Raw genomic sequence first — 23,925 nt, forward strand, 5'->3', positions numbered from 1 at the left:
TAGAAAGTAATTAGTAACCCCTTATTGAAAAATCTTAGAACTGTAAGGTTTTTTGGGACTTCGTGGATTTTAAGGTACTTCAGAATGGTTTGTAGGGATTTGACGATTCTCGGAAGAAATTAAAAAAAAAACTGCCTGAAAATACTGCTATGGAAATCCTTGACGATTTTTTTAAATTATTTTTATGCGAAATTTCTTAGGAAGCCAATGAAGAAAAACCTACAGAAATAAAGGTGGTAGAAGTGCTGAATATAAAGTATATAGAATACAAGGATTTGTTTTTTCGCCGATAAAAACGAAATGGAAATTATTTTAATTTTATTTTCGTGAAATTTATCAAATTACTAATTATGAGTTCTGCCATAAGTCCAAAATCCACTGCAGAGAACCTGTAAAATTTGACATAAGCTCATTGTTTAAGCGAAACACACCGTTCTTAACAACAGTCTCGAATATTTTCAGAAGAAAATTCGAAAAATTTTACTCCTTTTGAAAAACTCTTCAAGATGGCAAAATTTCATTAGTTAATATTCATTCTCATGAATGTTTTAAAGAAATTTCTTATTTTCATTATGGAATCTATGAGTGGGACACATTTTATTACATATCAAAATCAGTTCGCGGGCCGCACAAAACCTGGTCGAGGGCCGCATGCGGCCCGCGGGCCGCAGCTTGGTGACCACTGCTCTAGAATAAAAACAATCTGTATACTGTTGGAGGTTCTTGTATCATTGTACTTGCTTCACAATATACAAATTCATGCAATGGCAGGCAAAGAAAGCCCTTGAATTAATATCTGTGGGAGTGCTCAAAGAACACTAAGTTTAAAAGAGGCAGGTCAAGTTCCAGTCCAAGAACAAGAGGATGATCAGGAATCGAATTCCGCTTGAAATGCACTCAAAATTTAGAGCTTGAAGTTAGAAATGGTTTAGGTGAGCTAAAAATATGAGCTATTCATAAATCTACACAACTTCTTCAACCTAGTTACATCAGTTCTAGTTTGGTTTTATTGAACTGAAATACAAACATTGCTTTACCATAGATCATGCAGGATCCTCCCTTCGGTTTTTATTTATTGCCAAAATTACAGTTCACTACTGAACATGTAGCAAGTTTGTTGAATGATTTACAAGAGCGTAGCATTTCACCTCTATCTTCTCTCTATCGAATTCCTACCAAACTGAACGGATACTACGTATATCGTTAGAACAGTAAAACTTCTCCTGCTGTGAGCGTGGGAATGCTGCAACCTAACTTGGAAAAGCAATAAATTCTTTTCCAAAAGAAATACACCCACAGAAGTTCTACCTCTCATGGCATACTACTGAATTGGGTTGCCCTGTATTGTTATCAGATTGAACTCCCTGAGTTATTCACCACTTGTGTGCGGTGGCTGCACAGTCTCAGGACCATGATTGGAATGAAACGAGCGATTTCCTCAAATCCATTGAGCACTGTAAAGCTCCCCCGGAATCGGGGAGAGTAGAATTTACTTCGTTCGATTATTTTATTACATTGCCCGCACCCTATCTTGCGGAGATGAACTGTCAAGCCAACCACCACCACCACTGCCGTTATCGCCTTCGTCTTATCAGGGTGGCGATTTGTTGGATCGGTCGTTGTCCGACCCCAACGCGGCAAATGGCTTTCATAAACTTTGGAGAGAAACGTGATCGGAAAAGGGTTAGTCTGCATAGTTTATTGAACTCATTTCGTCATATCTTTGGCATTGTTACATTTTTTTTATGTTTGACAAGGGTTTACATGCTTTGTGAGTTCATTTAGGTTCAATCAATTTTGCTACTGGGAGATTAAGGTTTATAGAAGTGAGTTGGTCGAAATGGGTTAGCTCTGCTGCACTGACTGCACCTTTCAACTTACATGGTTTTGAAGAATGGCGCAGGCAATAGTTCAAATTAGCATTAGAAAAATTTGACTGAGACATCGATTCGAATAGGACCAACAGAATCGATTCATCGATTTAATCGAATGCTTAAATTCGATATTATAAAATGCTAGAAACTTTAAATAATTCGTTTGCAATATGGCATACATGTTCACTGGATGTTTTATTTGTTTAAATAAATTCAATACCAAAATTTGATATTGCACATTGAACATCTCACGTTTCTGGGTCAAAAATGGACATGACTCTATAGATTAACGGCTAAACAGTCTTAGGCTTCAAAAAAACGAGTTTATTCACTCGACGTTTCGATAGGGAAGAGTGTCTTCTTCCTCGTGTCGAAACGTCGAGTGAATAATAAATCTCGTTTTTTGAAGCCTAAGACTGCGTAGCCGTTAATATATAGAGTCAAGATTACAGTCGATCTCCAACAGCAACGGACATGACGTTGGGACAGTACATTCTGGAAACCTTATGAAGATTAAACTTTTTTGAATCGAAAGCAAAATCAAATGGAGAAAATCGATTCGGTCGATTTTTTGAGGCTTAAACATCGATTCAAAACATCGATTAATCGAAACAAAAACATCAATGTTGCGAACATCGATTCAAATTTGCCCAACGCTAGTTCAAATGCTTTTCTCTTCGCTTCTTCCAGACTGAGGTTTTTTCTTCCGAAATAGGCTGCTTCCTCTTCTGATTGTATTGCTTCATCTGCTGAGTAAGTCCCGACAACAAGGAGACCAGGAGCATTTTTGGTGAGTGCAAAATGGGCAGTCGATAATATTGAAGGAGCATCCAATATAGGCTCTGAACGGTTGTAGGACAAAAGGTCGAAGGTCAAAAGGTCGAAGGTCAAAAGGTCGACGATCAAAAGGTCGAAGGGTCAAAAGGTCGATGGGTCAAAAGGTCGAAGGATCAAAAGGTCGAAAGGTCGAAATAAAAAAAATACCTAGGACAAAAGGTCGAAAGGACAAAAGGTCGAAAGGTCGAAAGGTCGAAGGGTCAAAAGGTCAAAAGGTCGAAATTGAAAAAAAAATAAACTAGGACAAAAGGTCGAATTGAAAAATGGATGAAGGGGAACAATGACGATGATACAGAAGATGGGTAACTCTCGCTGAGACCGTCCCACTATTTACACCATGTCTTTAAAAATGTTTAAGGTGGAGATTCTCTGAAAGTCCTCCTCAAAAAAGTAACATAAATGCATTTTGTTAATCAATTTGATGGACCCCCCGTTAGTTAGAGCCACAACCATTTTTGCGGACCCCTCGATTTTTATCAATTGTTGGCTCACTTAAACCGTTATAACTCAAAAGTTTCTCCAAAAACCACCTCATAACAAAATGTTGTTGAAAAGAGGAAAGATAGGGCTACTATTTACAGTTATAAAAAGTTGGGTCGGCCATATTGATTTTGGCCGCCATCTTGGATTTTTATACCAAAACTGTTTTTCTCCATGTTGGCAACCACCGATTTTCAAAATCTTTGCGTCGATCGAAAGCGGGGACATTTTTACACAACATATCAAAAATTTAGAGATGTATCTTTTTCCTATCAAAAGTTATCTGCACTTTTGTTAATCATGACACGTTTTCTTCATACATTTCCTTGCGCACCGGCAACGACACCCAACAGCATCAAAGTTGGCGCCTGCTTGTATACACAACGGCACCTGCAGCCAAATTAGGGAAAATTGGAGGTTCGTTCCCGTTTTTGACTGTTTCTCAATGATGCGGACATTGCTTTTTAAAGTTGTTTGGTGTTTTGAAAAGCTTAAACCTTCAGCTTTCCATTAGTGGGTTCAGGTTTCAAAGAATTGTTCGTAAACACTGTGAAATAATGCTGCATTTATGTAAATAACCGGCACCTGACCCAGTGCGCTAAAGTGTCATGATTTACAAAAGTGCAGATAACTTTTGATAGGAATAAGATACATCTCTAAATTTTTGATATGTTGTGTAAAAATGTCCCTGCTTTCGATTGACGCAAAATTTTTGAAAATCGGTGGTTGCCAACATGGAGAAAAAACAGTTTTGGTATAAAAATCCAAGATGGCGGCCAAAATCAATATGGCCGACCCAACTTTTTATAACTGTAAATAGTAGCCCTATCTTTCCTCTTTTCAACAACATTTTGTTATGAGGTGGTTTTTGGAGAAACTTTTGAGTTATAACGGTTTAAATGAGCCAACAATTGATCAAAATCGAGGGGTCCGCAAAAATGGTTGTGGCTCTAACTAACGGGGGGTCTATCAAATTGATAAACCTAATGCATTTTTCTTACTTTTTTGGGGGGTACCTTCAGAAAATCGCCACCTTAAACATTTTTGAAGACATGGTGTAAATAGTGGGACGGTCTCAGCGAGAGTTACCCAGATCAAAATAACCATAAATCTTTTCTTTCCTCTTCCTTCTTACTTTACATTCTCACACGCAGCTAGGCCTACATCTTTTTAACTTAGTGTTCTTTTAGCACTTTCGAAGTTATTAATTGAAGGGCTTTCTTTGCCTGTCATTGTATGAATTTTTATATTATATTACAAGCATATTTACACTATTCCTAAGATGTCGACAATATTTCCTGACCGGAACGGGAACCCAACCTTTAATTACAGTAGATTAGCTGTTCTTTCTAGTAATGCTTTTTGGCAGTTGTTGACATTATTACTATATCTTTTTTAAATAGAATTTTGCCTTCTTTTAAACATAGGCTGTTCTTTCTAGTAGTGCTTCTTGACATTTTTTTTGTCTAATTACTAATAATATATCCGTTTCTAAAATTGAGCCTTATTTGAAAAAATGGTCGTTCTTTTGAGTTATAATGTCACAGGGAGCATTTAAAAAAACTCGCAATGTTTTCTTCAATGTGACAAGGAGATTTTCAATTTGGTATCTAAGTACTCGCCCAGTAACACTTCAGATCATGTAACAGGAATCACATTAGTCCTTAAGAGTTTTTAAATTAGCATAGATATTAATATATGAAGCAATGAGTTCAATAAATAAGTAAACTATTTCCAATCATGTTTTTATATATATTTTTTTGTAGTAACATATTTACAGCTAAGGAGTGTATCGAAAAGTAGTTGAAAATGTTCAGGATGCTCTATCTCGAAGCTGGGTTGGTCTTTTTATTTCGGTTCTTCTATGAAATCTTCACAATATAATAAAGTTTAGAACAGCTTGAAAAAATTTGAAAAATGTTTAGTATTATTCAAAATGTGGTTAAATGAATATACCTCAAAAAATAAAAATCTGCACAAAAAGCAATTTTATTAGGATTTTTCAACATTTCAAAAATCTGTAGCGAATAAAATTTGTACGAGAAAAAATCTGGAAAATATTGATGATTGTCAACAGTTATGTGCAAATAACATATCATTTAACACCAAATTTCAAAATTCATATTTTCGATAGAAAAATATCCAAATCTACAAAATGGTTCACTCCAAAAAACGTCTATTTTTTGGTCAAACTTGGAAGTTCTGCGTTTAATATCTTAAAAGGTTATAAAATTCCATTTTTGCTCTTACTTACGTCCATAGATTTAAAAACATACCCTATTTAAAAAAAATGCAAATTTTTCATTTTCTATATTTTTTTATTTGCGTAAACATGATTTAAAGGAGTATAGAAAAAAGGGGTTCCTCTAAAATGACCTTTTTCATTTTTAAGAATAGCGCTCAAATGCAGTGGAGATTTTTCTTGAAAAAAAAAAAATAATATTTAAATAATAAAAGATTAATATATTTGCACAAGTTTTGCGAAAGTTTTTCGCAATTTTATTTTTTTACGAGATGTGCAAAATTTTTAAAACATATATTCAGTAATCTAGGTTAAAACCAAGTTAAATTAATATTTTCAGAAAATCATAAAAGTCATTTCTTTTTTCTAGGACTTATACAACATCTCCAAACATAAAATTACCTCAAAGTTGTATTAAACTATTTTTGAGGCTTTTGTAAACATTTTCAACTACTTTACGTCGAGCACTTGACACTGAAGAAGTCTGTAAGTCACAGACGAAATAGGCCTATCTGTCCGAAGATAAGCACAATAGTAGAATTAAAAGGAATTTGCTCGTCCTTTCTAGTTTTCTTTAAAAGAGTTATTCATTTTTTATTTTCTTTTGCAAAAGTGAAGTATTAGTGAAGTGTTTTTAAATTAAACTAGAGTCTGAAGTACTTTACGATACACTTCTTATTGGCGTGACTACACAGATAAAAATAATGAGATTTACAAGTCATGTAAACTTCATTTTGGTCATGTAAATTTAGTGTTATGATGGTTTACATGATATATCATGTAAATTTGTGTTGTATGTCATGTAAACTCTCAGAGTCATGTTGAATTACATGACATATAATGGAAGTTTACATGATACTTCATATAGCCGAGGCGGTAAACGCACGGGTATTCAGCATGATCATGCTGAGGGTAACGGGTTCGATTCCCGGTCGGTCCAGGATCTTTTCGTAAAGGAAATTTCCTTGACTTCCTTGGGCATAGAGTATCTTCGTGCCTGCCACACGATATACACATGCAAAATGGTCATTGGCAGAGGAAGCTCTCAGTTAATAACTGTGGAAGTGCTCATAGAACACTAAGCTGAGAAGCAGGCTTTGTCCCAGTGAGGACGTTACGCCAAGAAGAGAGAAGAGAGAGAGAGATGATACTTCATGAACTTTACATAATATGTCATGTAAACTTCTATGATATCCCACGCTCCAATCATGTGCATCATATGTCACAGAATTTTACAGTCTTTTTTCGATCTGAGTACCATTATTTTTTCCTATATAATTTTACCTTCTTTTGAACATAGGCTGTTCTTTCTAGAAATGCTTTTTGATAATTTTTGGCGTACTTACTTCTAATATAATTGTCTATAATATTTTTTCTTCTTTTAAAAATAGGTCGTTCTTTCGAGTGTGTGTAGTGACGGCTCAGCAGCTGGAGGCCAGATTTGCGCGCGCGTTGCCTTCGGTGCTCCGATTTAGTTTTTTGTTTTTCATTTGCTTTTTGCGCTTTTTGGTAGGGTTGATGGCAGAGGAAGAGACCTGGCTTCAGTCAGTGTGTGTAGTGACGGCTCAGCAGCTGGAGGCCAGATTTGCGCGCGCGTTGCCTTCGGTACCCCGATTTAGTTTTTTCCATTTGCTTTTTGCGCTTTTTGGTACGGTTGATGGCAGAGGAAGAAGACCCGGCTTCAGTCAGTGTGTGTAGCGACGGCTCGGCAACTGGAGGCCGGATTCGCGCGCGCGTTGCCTTCGGTGCTCCGATTTATTTTTTTTTCGTTTCGCATTTTTGGTTCGATTGATGGCAGGCGATTATCCGGTGAGTTTGTTCCTTGTTATTCTCTTTCTATGGATTCTACATCAATTATTATATTAATACAATTTTATACCATATATTTATAATATCCTCTTTTCAAATATTTTTTCATTGACTTTGTATAGTTCGTCACCATGAGTGTCGACTTGGATTTTTGTTCCATTTTGTCACTGTTCGAGATGGCATTTTACAAACTATCTCTTCTTTTTATTGCATTTCATTTCTTTTGTGCAATCTCTTAACGACATACCATTTTTCTATGTATCTGTCCATGTATATTTGTTGCAAGTATTTTTATGAATAAATATTGAGCGATCACCTTACGTGGGTGGTCAATTGTTTGCTTTCCGCGTGAAGCGAGCAATAGCGCATCAGATTGCATGTTTTGACACGTCTTTTGTTGTAAATCTTGAGTGTCCACCTGACGCGGGTGGCTGATTGTTTACTTGCCGCGCGGAGTGAGCAATAGCGCTTAAGTTTGTATGTGTTGTCGCGTCTTTAATAGTAAATATTAAACGATCACCTGACGTGGGTGGTCGATTGTTTGCTTTCCGCGTGATGCGAACAACATCACTGCAGTTTGCACGGTATACTGCAACTCCAAAAGGTCATATTACTTATCGAAGTGAATCCTGACCCAACGATACCTGCCCTACTAACAATCACTCCTTCCTGCAGCTTTTGGTGGAGACGTGCGGTAAACGCCAACTTTCACATAACAAAGGTTGCTATTAACATTCCTTCACTCTTCCAACCTGACTGCAAGGACGTGGCCGGCGCCGTTATTGTACTGTTAAAGAGAGCCTCTGAAGCGTGCACAGTGAGAATGTTGACCACTCCCAGTCAATTATTCAGTTGATTCATTGTGCAACTGTCATTGGTTCGAGTCAATCACGGAGTAGCAACCATAGATATGTGCAGTCAGTCTAAGCTAAGCTAAGCTAAGCTTAAAAATAGGTCGTTCTTTCTAATTATACTATCACAGCGATTATTTTAAAATTGATTTTAAATATGTCCAAAGAGATCTCCTACAAAGATCTACTTAAATATCAAAAGATGTGAAGATCAACGTTACGTTTTTTTTAATAACCTCTAGTTCAATGTTGATTGTGCATTTTTGATACTTTATACGTAATTTTTCTATTCGTTTTGACCATTTCTTTTTATTCCATTTAAAAACTCATATTGATTATGAGTGACACTATGCTAAAAATATTTATGGCGTAAATCATCGCGCTGCAGGTACTTGAATAAATTTGAAATCCGGTTTTCGTACCTAACGAATCCTGTCCTTTCAGTTTTATTACTAACTAGTGCCTTCCAACCTTCTTCCTCTCGACATTTGGCCTTGTTATTTTTTATTTTGACCCTTCGACCTTTCGACCTTTTGTCCTAGTTATTTTTTTGTTATTTCGACCTTTCGACCTTTTGACCGCTTGTCATTTCGACCTTTTGTCCTAGTTATTTTTTTATTTCGACCTTTCGACCTTTTGACCCTTCGACCTTTTGACCCTTCGACCTTTTTGTCCTTTCAACCTTTCGACTTTCGACCTTATGACCTTCGACCTTTTGACCTTCGACCTTGGTGTGTAGCATCACATCATGAAAGCTATTAGTCTTCTGAGCAACTTTGCCGAGGACAGTATCCTTCTAAGTGGTCCAGAACACGAGATATACGACGTTCAGACTGAACTGGAAGCTCATAATAACACTAGTGCCACACAGTGAGTGATTCTCGAACTAAATTGTTTTGTGAAAGCTCTTAATCTTCTGAGACAATTTTGCCGAAGACAGTATCTTTCTAAGTGGTCAAGACCACGAGATATTCGACGTTCAGACTGAACTGCAAGATCCTAAGAACACTAGCGCTACACAGTGAGTGCTGTTTGAACTAAATTGTTTTCTATGTGAAAGCTCATAGTCTTCTGAGCAACTTTGCCGAAGACAGTATCCTTCAAGGTGGTCCAGAATACGAGATATACGACGTTCAGACTGAACTGGACGCACCTAAGAACACTAGCGCCACGCAGTGAGTGATTCTCGAACTAAATTGTTTTCTATGTAAAAGCTATTAGTCTTCTGAGTAACTTTGCCAAAGACAGTAACCTTCTAAGTGGTCAACATCACGAGATATACAGCGTTCGAACTGAACTGGAAGCTCATTGGAATACTAGCGCCACGCAGGGAGTGATTTTCGACTAAATTGTTTCCTAGGTGAAGTCTTCTGGGTGACTTTGCCGAAGACAGTATCCTTCTAAGTGGTCAAGAACGCGAGATATTCCACAACTACTGGCAAAATGTAGTGCTATCCCACATGTCCGACATGGTACCCTGTGTAGCAGATTCCCGGTGGCCAATGTTCCCGAAACCACTTTTTCAACATATCAACACATTCTTGACGAAATTATCTATCAAATAAGACTTTGGTCATTTGAATTGGTGAAAAAATCATCATTCTATAAGAGTTTGATTTTCTGGGTCATAATGACCCGAATGCATTTTCGTAACTTTTTTTAATGCCCGAAGAAGGTTAAACAAACATGAATCCTAACGTCATTGCCTCCTCTTAAGCTTTACTTACCCTTGAATCCCAAAACATTGCTAAATCCCCTTGAAAAATTAAAAAGATTAATATTAAGTATAGTCTGAATGTAAATAAAAAAATCCATTCTGCATAAGTCTAGCGCCGGCAAACGTTTCTCTGCATATCATTAGAAACCAGACATTGGGATTATAGCTTTCGTTCTGATCCATTGAATTTTAATTCTCGTAATCTTGTTTTCCATAGTTTTCTTTTTAGACCCGCATGGAGCGTAATGTCAGTTGGAAGCTTATCGGTTTTAGTTTACAAATTGCATTTCTGTATGAGTTGTCACAATGACGTAGAAATGGATAATCTTTAAAATGAAAGCGTGTGGAAGATGCTCAATTATAGGAACCAAGAACCGGAAACGCTCTGCATCGTAGCATTTTTTTTACGTTTGTTTCAACATCGCCCTTAGAATGCATATGAATAATTTCTCTCGGTATAGTCTCCATCACACAAAGTTTTCGGGGCTTGTTGCTAAATCCGGTGAAATGCTCCGGAAAAGCACAGCAAGCACATTAGCATGCATGACAAGAAATGTAGCCCACACTACTATCGGGATAACCCATTTCCGGCTGGCTCCGTTTGCGTCGACCCTTGTTTGTTTACGGCTACATTGTGGTAGCGGTTGTGGAGTGGAGACTGAAATACGTAGGTACCTACATATCATCCGCAACATGCAAAACAGATATCGTTAAAGTTTCACTTAATTTTGCTGGTTGCGAGCATGATGCGAGAAAAACATTAAAAGAGGAAGAGTACTTCTGTTCCAGTGTGGATGGGAGTGTTACATAGAATAAATATCTGTACCGACAGAATGTCAGTTAGACACTAGTGTGATACTGTCTGAGGAAAACACATCAAATCACTTCTAACTTGACAGACTTGTTGCATAACGAAGTGCGTTCTAAAATATAAGAACTTGTTTAAAGAAGCCATACTATAGTTTCGCATTGAAGAAATTTCGTTGTAAAAAAATCAATTGATTTAATACTTTCAAAGATCGGGTTCTCCAGTAGGAATTTATGGAAATAATTCTACCCATTCCCCATTGCAATACTCATAACTTACTTTTCATAAATATTTGTGTATGGTTTGGTTATACGTTTATCATCTCTCAAGAGTGGAAATCATAGTCTCCACTATTTTGAGATAGAACAGATGGTTTGGAATAACGTGTCTATTTATATAGAAAATGTTCCTAGAACGTATCCATCTAGTGAAACAACAAAACAAATCCCTATGCAAATGATCTGTAACCATAACTGAGTGCGATTGTTGATAGTCGTAATCTACCTCACCAGTCAATGTGCTCTCATAAACATCCAACAAGTCCAACTCATTTCACCAGGTTTAAAGCTCCAGCCCATGCATCCATGCATGTATTTTCTGTTCGATTTATGATTAGAGAAACTGCATCAGCATAGGGTTCATCACAATTCAAAACAAACATCATTCGTAGGTAATTGTTTGTACGGTTGCTGCTGATACCCAAACAGATGCATGTTGTACCGGACTGGGCAGCATTTGGGCTGTGCTCACATACCTAGGTATCATCCTTCGTAGTTGCAAACATAAATTACGCATCGCTACATCCGGTGCTTGCCTGCCGGAACCATTATTATGGCGAGTGACACAATCACACTCGATTACAAATTAACATTAGCATACTTGAACCCCGTATAAACAAATATATACGGATGCACGAGTGATTAGATTAGTACGTACGGATATGCCTGTCGGAATGATGCGTGGACGGGAAGCTTGGATAACGGCATTAAAACAGTTCGCATCGAACTCTGAGGCTGTGTCTGTTGACGGCTATAATATATTATCCGTTGCAAGAAAAAATATCGCGCATGCTATTTTCCAACGCTAATAGATGTGCGCAGTTGCATTTAACATTTTTTATGTTTATCATTTAACATTTTTGATTTAGAATATACGGCGACACACGCAATACTATAGCGATAAAACAGTACTTCTCAGTGCTACACAAATATCATCACTTTTAACGCTAAATTTCTACCTCTTGATTCCATCAAAGTCTGCAAGAAAGAGTACTTGCCATACTGGCTGCCCAAGCAACATTTTCAGTAAAAAGGACTGGAAGAGGTTCTTAAAACCATTATAAAACCAAATTGGAAGGTATCAAGTTTTATGACGGTTCTCAAACCCTCTTCAAACTAATTGGTTGCGAAAACATATGAAATCCGACGCGCTATTGTTCGCTTCACACAGGGAAGCAAACAACCGATCACCCACGTCAGGTGGTATCAGTAGGTCGGCTCCAGAGGCACCTTCTCCTCCATTTGGGAAATTTGTGCCGTCAGGTGGTAGATTAATATGTAAGAAGCTATTAACTATAGTTAAATTTTTTTAGTCAAACAGCCTTGAAATGTTTCTTAGAACCATCATAAAACCAAAATAAAAGGTATATGGTTTAATGTCGGTTCTTAAAACCTCTACAAGACTAATTGGTCATCAAAATGCTATTTCGGTACACAACACAACATGCATGCTGACGCGCTATTGTTCACTCTTCTGATTCGAGTTAACTTCGAGACATTATAGACGGCCTTACTGTTGAGGTCGAAACACGTACCAGTCAAAGGATGCTTATTCTTAGTGGAAATAAAAGTAACACTACTTAAGGCGAAACTGGATGCATTTCCTCATTTTTTAAATTTTATTTTTATTTTATAACGGAGCAATATTTTCAAAATCGGTTTTCGTATACGTCTAGAGCAGTGTTTCCCAAACTTTTAGGAGGTATCGCCCCCTTGGAGCTCGAGAAAAACATTTTCGCCCCCCTAAGTAAGATTTAATTTGTCCATGATAAAAGGCTGAAAATTTGCTTAGCGGATGCCTTTGAAAGCCCACTATATGACACTATTTTGGCAAAACTTGTATTTAATGGATCTAAATAAGAATCGCTCTCATTTTTATTGAGTTATTTTGTAAATGCATTGATTAGGGTAGCGAACCACTTGAGCAGCGGCCGGTATTTCGGGCCCTCTTCGTTATTCCAAACCAATTGACTTGAAATTTTGTACACGGCTAGATACCATACGTATCTCATCGCATTCCAAAAATTGTGTCAATTGGTTCAGTATTGGCTGCGTTATAGCAGAAAAGTGCCCAAAATAGGACCCCTGCCGAGATGGTTCCTCTTCCCTATCCGCATTTGAAAAAAAAAAACTGCATTATTGTTTGTAAAAACAAGAGATTTTGAAATCATGTTTGTGCTATAGATATTCTTGAACAAAATCGACCAAAACAAAACGTCATCGTCAACCAGATGTTTTAACAGTGTTCTTAAAGTGGATGCTTCAACACTTGAGATGTTTGGTCACAAATACTCAAATAAGACCGGTGGTAAATTGAAAAAACAATTACAAAAATATATGTTATGTAAAAAGTACAACTCTGGAATATATTGATTTGTATTTTCAAATTAAGTTATCTTTGTTCAGTAATTGAAACTAAAACTAAGCCACTGATCCGAATTGACAAGCTTTCTCTGAATTGGAGAGCTTTTTATTGTCTCCTACTAATAAATAAACAATGTTTGGAATCCCTCCGTGAATCTTTTCTAGAAAATTTTCAAACAATGTGTGACGACTTTCACCCAAAAAGTGTTTTAAGATGCGTCTTAAACTTAAAAAAAGTCACGGTTTGCGCCACGCAGGTCTTAAACTTAAAAAAAGTCACGACAGGTTCGAGATCGAACAGTCACTTACACATTCAATGCTTCTAGTGAGCTATTTGCTCTTTGAAGGACGCACGACACTAGACAACGGACTAGCTTGCAACGCCCAGTGGCACAGCCGAAAACTTTTCCTGACAGCTGCGGCGGGGATCAAACCCGCGCTACTCAGCACGATGCAACTAAATGCTTGGTGACAGTAGCCGCACGACTACGAAGCCAACTTTATGTTTTGTTTGAAATTTCCATGAAATAAATGCGTAGTATTTGCCCTTTTTTAATTTTGCCAAAATGATCCCAAATTCTTTAAAACTCAGTCGATCTCGAAACAAACATTTTTCAATAAGTTTTGAAGCAAACAATCTTTAAATATATGTCAAGCAGTTGTTATGATTCAGTAGACATTTTGGACTTGTATTTTAATATTTTTGATGTTTTTCAATTATTCAAAAATCGCCCCCTTTTTAGTATTTTCGCCCCCCCCATTTTTGGATTTTCAAATTTTCGCCCCCTTCGGCCTGATTTTCGCCCACTTTGGGAATCACCGGTCTAGAGGAAGGATCAGCATTTTTTTCCTAGTGCAAAACGTTTTCGGTTTTTGGAAACGAAGTTAAAAACAAAGGTTTTTGCAAAAAGTGTTTCATTTTCCACCAGGAAAAAAAAAAAGAATCAGATACTTGATCCTTCCTCTACATGTGTAAAAAAACCTGATTTTGAAAATAATGCTGCGTTCTTTAACCCTTTGAAGCCGGAATTTTTGTAAGCGTTATTATGGAGTGTTTTCTACGTTTTTGGTTGTAGTTTTGGTGGTCAATAGCATAAAAACGGTAGAATCCTAGGATATCCTAGGACATCCAAACTATTCTTGAGTTTAGATCCTAATGTCTACACGGGTGTACCGGTAACTTCTTTCATTATACAAAGCTACACTTTGTAATCTATCATGTCCAGTAAGTCTTCTAAAAGGTTAATAGACAATATCAGATCAATCGAGATATCCTACGTTATCCAAACTGTTCTTGAGTTCAGATCCTAAAGTCTACCGGTGTACCGGTAACTTCTCTCATTATACAAAGCTATGATTTGTAATCCGTCATGTCCAGTAAGTCTTCTGAAAGTTCGACAGTCGTGATGTCCTTGGTTATCCAAACATTTCTTGAGTGTAGACCCTAAAATCTACGGGTGTACCGATAACTTCTTTCATTATACAAAGCTACAATTTGTAATCTATCATGTCCAGTAAGTCTTCTGAACGGTTAATAGGCAATATCAGATCAATCGAGATATCCTACGTTATATAAACTGTTCTTGAGTTCAGATCCTAAAGTCTACGGGTGTACCGGTAACTTATTCCATTATACAAAGCCACAATTTGTTATTCATTATGTCCAGTAAGTCTTCTGAAAGTTACAGTGGTTGTTTTATCCACTAAGCTTCATAACAGTAAGGAAGCCCATAATATCCCAAAAAATATATAATTCCTTCAATTAATTTGGTAAGTACAGTGGATTATGTAACACTACTTAACGTAGTGGCAAAAGCTATTATCACAAATGTAGACCTGAAGATATGGTTGCCGGAGTAGTGTTGTTTATCTGGAATCCCAAATAACACAGCTAGTTATATAATAGTAAAATATTCACGTTTAAGACATACTCTGATGTTTTTTCCATGTATTTTTGACTTAATATCGAATACTTATATAATCAAAACTGCGCAAAAAATGGCGGCTTATACAACATCTTGGAAGTTAGATAAGATGTTTTCCAGTACACATATATAACTAAAATGACGTCAAAATATGTTCCATCTAAACCTGATATGTTATTAACAAATCAATTTGTCATAAAAGAAACCAGTAAAATGCGTGTTTAATACAATCGCACACGAAGTTGAAATATAGCTATGTTTAAGTTATTTAGCTAGTAGAATACATTCATGTAACATGTTTTAGCCATGCAAGTTAAAGCTGTGTTTTTATCGACTGTATAACTTGCAGAAATCATTCATAATACAAACTATTAAGATACGTACTATCCAAAGCGAAGCAATTTGTCAAAAACGAAGGAAAATAAAAATATATAGCAAATTAACCAGTAAATTTATTTATCTGCTATATGATCCGATGAAGCCAAAGGTAATATAAGATTATTTTCGGACATCAAGATATGAAAATTGTTACACTCACTAAAGGTAATGCTCATTGCCGTTCAAAATTTATTGTGAACGTTCTGATTTTACTCGCTCATTTTTTAAGCGCCATTCCGTTGAATCGAATAATGTTTCGTGAATTCATCCAGGGCTCCATCAAGTTTGTGACATTGTTGTTAATCCCCAGGAAAAAAACAATATGGCAGGTTCCTCTTGAAGCTTACACTACCGTACGAAAATATTGAGAACAGTTTATGGTTTGACCATGCTTAAAAGTGAACCCGAAATGCATAATTGAATATGTCACAAATAAGATGCTAGTATTTTTAAGAGAAAAAAAAACAATGTCAAGAGAAATAAATATTCACTTTAATTTCGTGTATTTGGCACTGTCATTTGGTTAATTTGTAAGAGATTTAAATACAAGTTAAAATTACGTTTAAAAAACGTCGTGAAAACAACTGTATAATAAACTGTAGAAGGTATTGTTATAGTGTTTTCAATACGTCTTGATAACATCTTTTAAATAGTACTTACACATTAGCTATGATAATGTATTGCGACGATTACAAGTACAACACGTGAATAACTCAAATATAACATGTATCTTCGCATCTGTCAAAACATCAAATCATTGTTTTTTATTTTGTTTTGTGGACGGCCCAGCAGATCGTCGGAATTTCCTACGATTCTCATTCCACCTACAATGACCAGCCTGTGGGGGAATATCTAATTCGCCGTTGCAAGGTTCGCACAGCCCCGGCGGGCGTAGCTACGGTGTGCAACAAATTTGCCAACAGCTCGGTGTGAAGGAAAACGCTGCAACACATCGCGGAAACAAGATGTCGTTGAAGATTAAACCCGCTGGTGGTTCCGTTCGTCATCGGCCGTGTCGGCACAATGCCAAGATAGAAGATATGGGTTCATAATGAATGACCAGAACAGTTGAGTCCGCACCCCTCAGGGTACGAGGAATATTCAGCACCGGATTAAGTTATACAGCGAACCCGTTGGTACTAGAAAATGCAAGTATTGGAGTGGTGGTAAGTAAAAGTATTGACCGTTTTTAAGACTGAGGATTCTACCATGAGACCAGCACGATGTACGTGGTAGTTTTAGTGATATCGGGGCATTTATGAAACATAAATACAGGAGATTAAAGTTTTGCGATTGCTGGGATCTTCGGGGAACTCAACTGGACACTAGGGGTTAGTTCCCTTGGCTAGCTAGTGATATTTTTTTTTCATTTTTTCAATATCATTATTAGATCACAACTCCCAATGTCTCATGAGTCCGATCGAAGCAAATAGCGACCAAAGCGTAGGCGATAAAAATATCGAGAAAATCGTAGGCGATCTTTTTTGAAAAGCTGCGAATCCGACAAAAAAGCTCCACTGAAAGTACAGTGAGGTTCAAACAAATCGGTACAAACGCACCATAGCGGACGCCATCACTCCATGACTCCGTACATAGAACAGCCAAATTTTAAATCCAACAAGAAAACGAGCACATAATCCTTGAGAAAGGTTAAATACATAACCGAAACCGTCGGGTTACAATGCAATAGCCGTTTTTGCTGCCGTTAAAAGACTGTCAAGGCCGAAAATACCCCCTCTGCCGGTTGTAATACCTACAGTCGTAACGAAACATCAGAATATGTATATTCATATGTTCATAGCCATCGCTAGAACCAGAAACGAATTGCAAAAATCGTTTCCCTTCCTTCCAACTTCCACAGCACAGTGTATATAACGCCTACAAATTATGCAACCAAAGCGAACTGTGCCGCTTGACCTTCATAGTATTCACTACACAATCTATCACCTTACGAACACTATAAATATCCCCTATCCATGGATCGCATCACCGACCCAACGGTGACTCTCAGATCTCCCATCCTTTCCGTCTAACAAATACCCCAGTCCGTGCTGGTTGTGGGGATGCAGAGGTGCTCGGTGCTCTCGGTCTTTAGTAGCAACAACCAGCACACTCTAACATTCCTTTCCATTCGCAACTGACTATAAGGACGTGGCCGGCGCCGTTATTGATCAAAAATGTATGAGCTGCTTAAATTGCACTTTGAGAATAAGTGGAGTGTCCCAGCCCTTATTCATTTGGATCTCAGTGCAATTGGTACCAGCTCAGATCAATCACGGAGGAGCAACCATTGATATGTATAGTCAGATTTGATCGATCGTTTGATCGATTAACTTTAAGTAAGAACAATAGAAATATAACTCTAGAATTAGTAAGTTCTTAGTTTCGAAATCTAGTGTATGTTCAGCGAGCCTGCCTGGGTCGTATTGACCCCAACATGCTAACATCCTACTAGGGTTAATCAAGCGTCATTTTTCTGCGTGTACTCAAGACAGCATCCACAAAAAGTTGGTAGCTTTCGCCTGTTTTCTTTTTTTATTCGTTTTCGCTTCCATCCGCTTGCTGAGTTGCTAACAATTGTTGTCAGATCTCACAGGAGCCGTCACCAACACAATTACATTTCTGCTTTGTTAGTGGCAAAAGTTCAGTCTTAAAACAATCTATTATTTTATGTTTACAGATCAAAGAAAGAGTGTAAAATTCTGTGACATATGATGCACATAATTGGCATGTAAAAGACATAAAATATCGTGTAAACTTTCTTTACATGTCATGTAATTCAGCATGACCCTGAGTGTTTACATGGCATATAACAAAAAAAAATACATTATATAGCATGTTTACATGACTAAAATGAAGATTACATGACGTGTAAATCTCAATATTTTTATATGTGTTGTACCAAATCTCTGTTTGTTTTAACCAACTGTCCAAAATAAAAAACAAATAAAAATTAGTTTGTCGCTATAGTAAACTGAAAAATCGGTTGATTTGAACTAGGATTTAATTATGTTTACAGTTTATTTCTCGGCGTGCAATTTCCACCATGTGCAATCAAGGATAGGCTGAATGCTGAGGGTGACCAAGGTGAAGTGCATAACTGGGAGTGGAGCCAGGGGCACACCTTGGGTTGGGGTAGGTTAATTAATGGGGGGTGTTTCTTGGAATACTTGTGACATTTGGCAATAATGTTTCCCGTGGAGCTGAAAAGCGAATTGCCGCTATTAAAAGATATTTTATACGGGATGCGTACCCAGATGCTCGCTCGGTAAAACACGCTGATACTTTTGGTGGCTCTCTACGGGCACAAGGCGTAGACATTGAAGGAGTTAGTTTAACAGTTGTGAAATACGAAATAAATCAATCCTTCAATTATTTACTGTATAAGAGAATTTGATATAGCACTCAGCGTACTTCCTGAATGGAATACGCCAGGTCTTGAGTGCTTTATTCAAACGCTCATACACCATCACCATAGCTTGGGTTCCTTCACATTGCTCGATTCCGGGCAATGAGAAAACGGACTCTCTGGCTAAGGTGGGCGCTAGCGTAGACGATATTTACGAGCGTCAAATCGCCTTCGACGATTTTTTTTTGCATTGGTCCGTCAGGAGACCTTAATCAGCTGGTAACACAAATGGAGAGATGGAGAGATGGGTAGATGGTTGCACTCCATCATTCCACAGGTGTCGAAGAAGCCATGGTTCAAAGGGTTGGATCTAGGCCGCGATTTCATTCGTGTAATGTGTCGGCTCGACTGATGTCCAACCACTATTTGTTGAACGCACATACCATGTCGTGTGGGGATGCAATGAGTATCGTGAGGTCAGATCTGAGCTGCATGAAATTCTCCGGGTTACGTTAGAGAAGTGTTGGCAGGACTTGATTTATCAGTTTTTGAAACGTGTTAATGTCAGAGTTTGATGTAGTACGTTGCTTGTTTTCGTTGTTCGCCTTTTGGTTTTGTTGTTCGCCCTTGTCTGTCGCTGTCCCCCTCCTGTTTGCCCTCTTATTGTCTTCGTCTACCGTAAATCCTTTTTTTTGGTTCCGTTACAGATCAGGACATTTTGTCCCATCAATGTGTTTTTTAGTATAAGTTAGCAAATAATTTAGTTTAAGTCCCCTAAATTCTTCCTTCCCAATTTTAACTTTTTGTAATCTCTATCCTCGAAACAGTCGCGGGTATTTCGGTGATAAAATGAACAAATGATTTCGGCTCAGTTATGCCCATGTGGCGCCCGAGCCTTCCAAATAAACGAATAAGTTAAAAAAAGAGGACTTGATGGATTATATACTGTTAATTTTAAAATTGATTAAATATATTAGAATGACTTTTCTGGCTTTCATAGCCTATTTCTTCGGATCAACAACATCCAGGAAAATGAAATTGATTCATTTATCATCAACAAAAGTGTCTAAGTTCAATATAATTTACAAACTTCTTCTTACGCTTTGCACAAGGACATACATGAACAATGCACATATCTTCCCAGATATAGGTAGGTACTTGTGTATCTGCTGCTGTTCTTCCCGTTCAAGGAAGGGTTCTGACTCAGCATATTCCGTTACCTCCCCCACAGTAGCGCCTCAGGCCAAGTGCATTGGAAACTACATGCGCCGGCTATAGCCAATTTAATGCAATAAAGAACCATAACCACACCGTTTTCGTTTTCCCCAAACGACCGATACTTACATGTGCGAACTTGGCAGTCGGTGTGTTTGATTTATAAAATGGTTTCTCTATTTAGTTGGAAAATTAACTATTGCCCATTGGTTCTGGCTGGGTAGTAGGCACTGGTAGGTATGTGGTGGCAGTGCCGAAGGTACAGCAATAACCGGAAACAAGCCGTCTCCTTCGTTTATGAGTTTTACGGAGAGCACTTTGCGGCCAGCTACGGGAGGGCCAGCCACTAGAATCCACAGCGTTAAATGAGCATTTTATGTATGTTGCCGAACTTCGTTCCCACACTTTGGCTTCTTTCACGCTGCATTATCGCTATGTGGCTAAGCAAGGGAATGTTGAGCTCGCCGGAACCTACAACATTGCTCGTCTGCTTAACTTTAGACTAGTGCTATTTGAATTTAATACAATTTTCATGGGGAACTTTTTGCGCATTTCGACCTGGGAGCAGAAACGTGGAAAGCAGCGTAATTTCCAACAATGAACTATTCTCCTTCAGTAGTGGTAGGTAGGTTGATTTCAGTGAATGGTGTTGCAAGGGAAGAAACTTTCGGCTGTGAATTGAATTTCACATTAGTTTGAATTCGTGAGCCATTGTTCCCCTGATGGTAGCCGGGAAGTTCAGAACTCACACATGACTACGCTTTGTATGACCGCTCCAACAGTTGGAGTTGAATTTTGTACGGTTCCGACTGTTTATCAGAGTTATTTGCCTTGGAGGAGGTCTCTGCAATAATTAAGTACGAAAAGGTGAATAGAAAATGTGCCCATTCATAGAATTTTTGAGTTATGACATGGACTCGGGCAGGAGGCTCCAGTAGATAGCCCACGGAGAGCGGCAATGAAAAAAAAATGTAGATCGATTTTATTTCACTTATAACTACAGTTATAGTTACATTTTTCTAACCAGGCTTGAAGAGTGTAATACTCTTAGCCTCATTATGGCTAAGGGGCCAATATAACCGATGCGTTAAGCAAATTCCTTGACAACCGCGGGCATAAAGTATCTTCCTGCCTGTCACACGATATACAAATGCAAAGTGGTCATTGGCAGAGAAGGCTCTCAAATAACAACTGTTGAAATGCGTATAGAAGCTGAAAGCAGACTTTGTCTCAGTTGGGATGTTACGCCAAAAAAAAAGAAGAAGTACTATAACTCATTTCCTACATTTTTGTAATTTCAGCCTTTTGTGCATTCAGCCTTTTGAAATTCAGCCTTATGTTACTTTCAGCCTTTCGTGTTCAGCCTTTTGTGCATTGTTACATTATAAATAAATTTTGAGCCTTTTGTTATGTGTGCATACCGTCAATAAGTTTAAAACGTAAATGCGAAAACTCGCGGGGCACCGATAGCTGCATGCAAGGGATAGCGGCTTGAAAGCAGACACAGTGCGTGAAATTTGCTTGCCAACATCGGAGAATCGGCTGTTTCCGCTCCTCATTGCCACTTGTCAAAGTGTACCGAAAACGAACGACTGCAAATTTGGCTGGTGCATCGAAAAGTCGTGCGGTCGAGGATCGACCGGCTCAAAAATCCAGGCGGACGGAACACGGTGAAGATTCGAACAGAAGGTGAGTCCCCGGCGATGACCGCAGTGGAAAGAGGCTAAAGTTTTGCTTTTCTGCAGCTAAACTACTCGCCAAGCGCCAGGCAGCAGCGGAGTGCGCCAAAATCTCCATTCCCCGAAGCGCAACCGTGCTCCATCGTCGGGAGGATTGGACTCGCGGCGAAATCGGAAAATAAATCCCGGAGAAAGCTACCAACCAACGGACCGCTTCTGTAGCTGGAAACGCGGCGTCAGGGAGCGGCATAATCGATCCTAGTGGTTCGAGACAGCGGTGGAGGCACGTCCAACAGGCCGACCCACGAATCGCACACGTGATCCACTGGAACAAATTACTGAGGTAAGTGGGATCTGAAAGGTATTGTCGAGGCGAACAATCAACCAACAAATTTGTGTTCTCCAACTGTAGGCCACGAGCTTGAGAAGCGTTGCTGGCGAAGGAAGGAGGCGAGATTTGCGAATCACCGGCCGGATGTGAGGTTGGTGGCTGCGGAGAAGCCGATCCCGTCACGAAGCAGCTGGATTGCCAGAGACCAGGTGGCAAGAACTAGTTGGTGAGTCCGATTATCGCACCATTGGGATCCGTGACTAACACAATAGTTCTCCCGCAGGCCTAGATCTCCAAAAATATCATTTTCCGAGCGAGATCGTCGCTTCCCGGAGTGATCCCAGCCATACGCACAAACGGTGCGAAACAGAAAGCCCTCCAATAGAGGTAAGCGCACCCACGCAATCGCTCAGTTTTGCCGATTCTAATTGGAATCGTATCAGGGCTTTTTGTTTACAGCCTCAACACGTCGCAGCGCTCTCGAACAACAATCGGATCGGAATCCGGCAGCGAGTAACGGAATGCTTCGAAGGGAGGCCGTCCGCGAGGAGGACATTACTGGACCTATAGTCTAGATCCACCGCGGAGCGTTGGTGGCCACGTTCCGATCCCTGCGGATTCGGTTCCGGATTGCATGTACACAGATCCCGCAGCTATTCGACGAGGAGTGGCACCGGAGTTTCGAGGCTCGTCGGTAAGGAAGACGACAGCTCTGAAGAAGCGAGGAAGCAGCCAAGAAGAAGAGAAAGGGTGCACCCAAGAAGATATGAGTGAGTACGGAAACTGGGGAAGAGAAAATGAATGAGAAAAGGCAAGGAAGAGAATCAGTGTAGGAGTTAGGGCTCAGAATGAGCAGGATTATGTGAGGAAGGGCATGGCAAAATAAAAGGTGTTGCACACTGGAAATTTGCGTTTGTGGCGTATTAATGTTGCTAGCCGGTCCGATCAATGCCCCTTTATTATCAGCAAAGATCGTTCCACAACAGCATTCAGCCTTTTGAAATTCAGCCTTATGTTAGCATCCCGGTGAATGGCATCCTTAACTTCCCTCAGCGTGGGAGTTGGTTCATTTCCGTCCTCCGCTGCACTGGCGTCGTCGTTTCCTCCGTTGCCGTGGGCTTCCGTGCTTACGTTCTCCACGCCGTTCAGGTGCTGATCGAAGTGCTGCTTCCACCTTTCGATCACCTCACGTCCGTCCGTCAAGAGGCCTCCGTCTTTATCCCTGCATATTTCGGCTCGCGGCACGAAGCCGTTGCTTCTGATAGAACTTCGTGTTTCTTGGGAACGGCACAGCAGTTCCATTTCTCCACACTCCGCTTCTTCCAGGCGGCGCTTTTTCTCCCGAAAGAGGCGGGTCTGCTGTTTCCGCTTCTGTTTATAACGTCCCACGTTCTGTCGAGTCCCTTGCTGCAGCATTACCGCCCTCGCTGCGTTCTTCTCCTTCAAAACCGTTCTGCACTCTTCGTCGAACCATTCGTTCCGTCAATTCCGTTCCACGCACCCGATGGTGCTCTCGGCTGCGTCGTTGTTGGCTGCTTTCATTGTACTCCAGCAGTCCTTTAGAGGGGCCTCATCGAGCTCGCCCTCGTCTGGCAACGCGGCCTCGAGATTCTGCACGTATGCTGAGGCGACATCCGGTTGTTTCAGTCGCTCTAGGTTGTACCGTGGTGGTCGCCGGTACCGTACATTGTTGATGACGGAGAGTTTTGGGCGCAGTTTGACCATCACCAGATAGTAGTCGGAGTCGATGTTGGCGCTACGATAGGTCCTGACGTCGATAATGTCGGA

The 23,925-nt window shown here is 39.3% G+C and overlaps 1 long non-coding RNA gene across 2 annotated transcripts; it reads left to right on the top strand.

The window, feature by feature from the left end:
• Nucleotides 1-21,529: 21,529 nt before the first annotated feature.
• Nucleotides 21,530-23,116, top strand: LOC109409084 (uncharacterized). Of its 2 annotated transcripts, XR_003896949.2 has the most exons (5): nucleotides 21,530-21,816; nucleotides 21,873-22,149; nucleotides 22,219-22,363; nucleotides 22,421-22,524; nucleotides 22,581-23,116. It is a non-coding gene; the product is annotated as an uncharacterized LOC109409084 (long non-coding RNA). The 2 variants fall into 2 exon arrangements; XR_003896948.2 differs by having other exon boundaries at nucleotides 21,873-22,363.
• The last annotated feature ends 809 nt before the right edge of the window (nucleotides 23,117-23,925 follow it).

This window comes from Aedes albopictus, chromosome 2 (genome assembly GCF_035046485.1).
Source record: "Aedes albopictus strain Foshan chromosome 2, AalbF5, whole genome shotgun sequence".
NCBI classification, from domain to species: domain Eukaryota; kingdom Metazoa; phylum Arthropoda; class Insecta; order Diptera; family Culicidae; genus Aedes; species Aedes albopictus.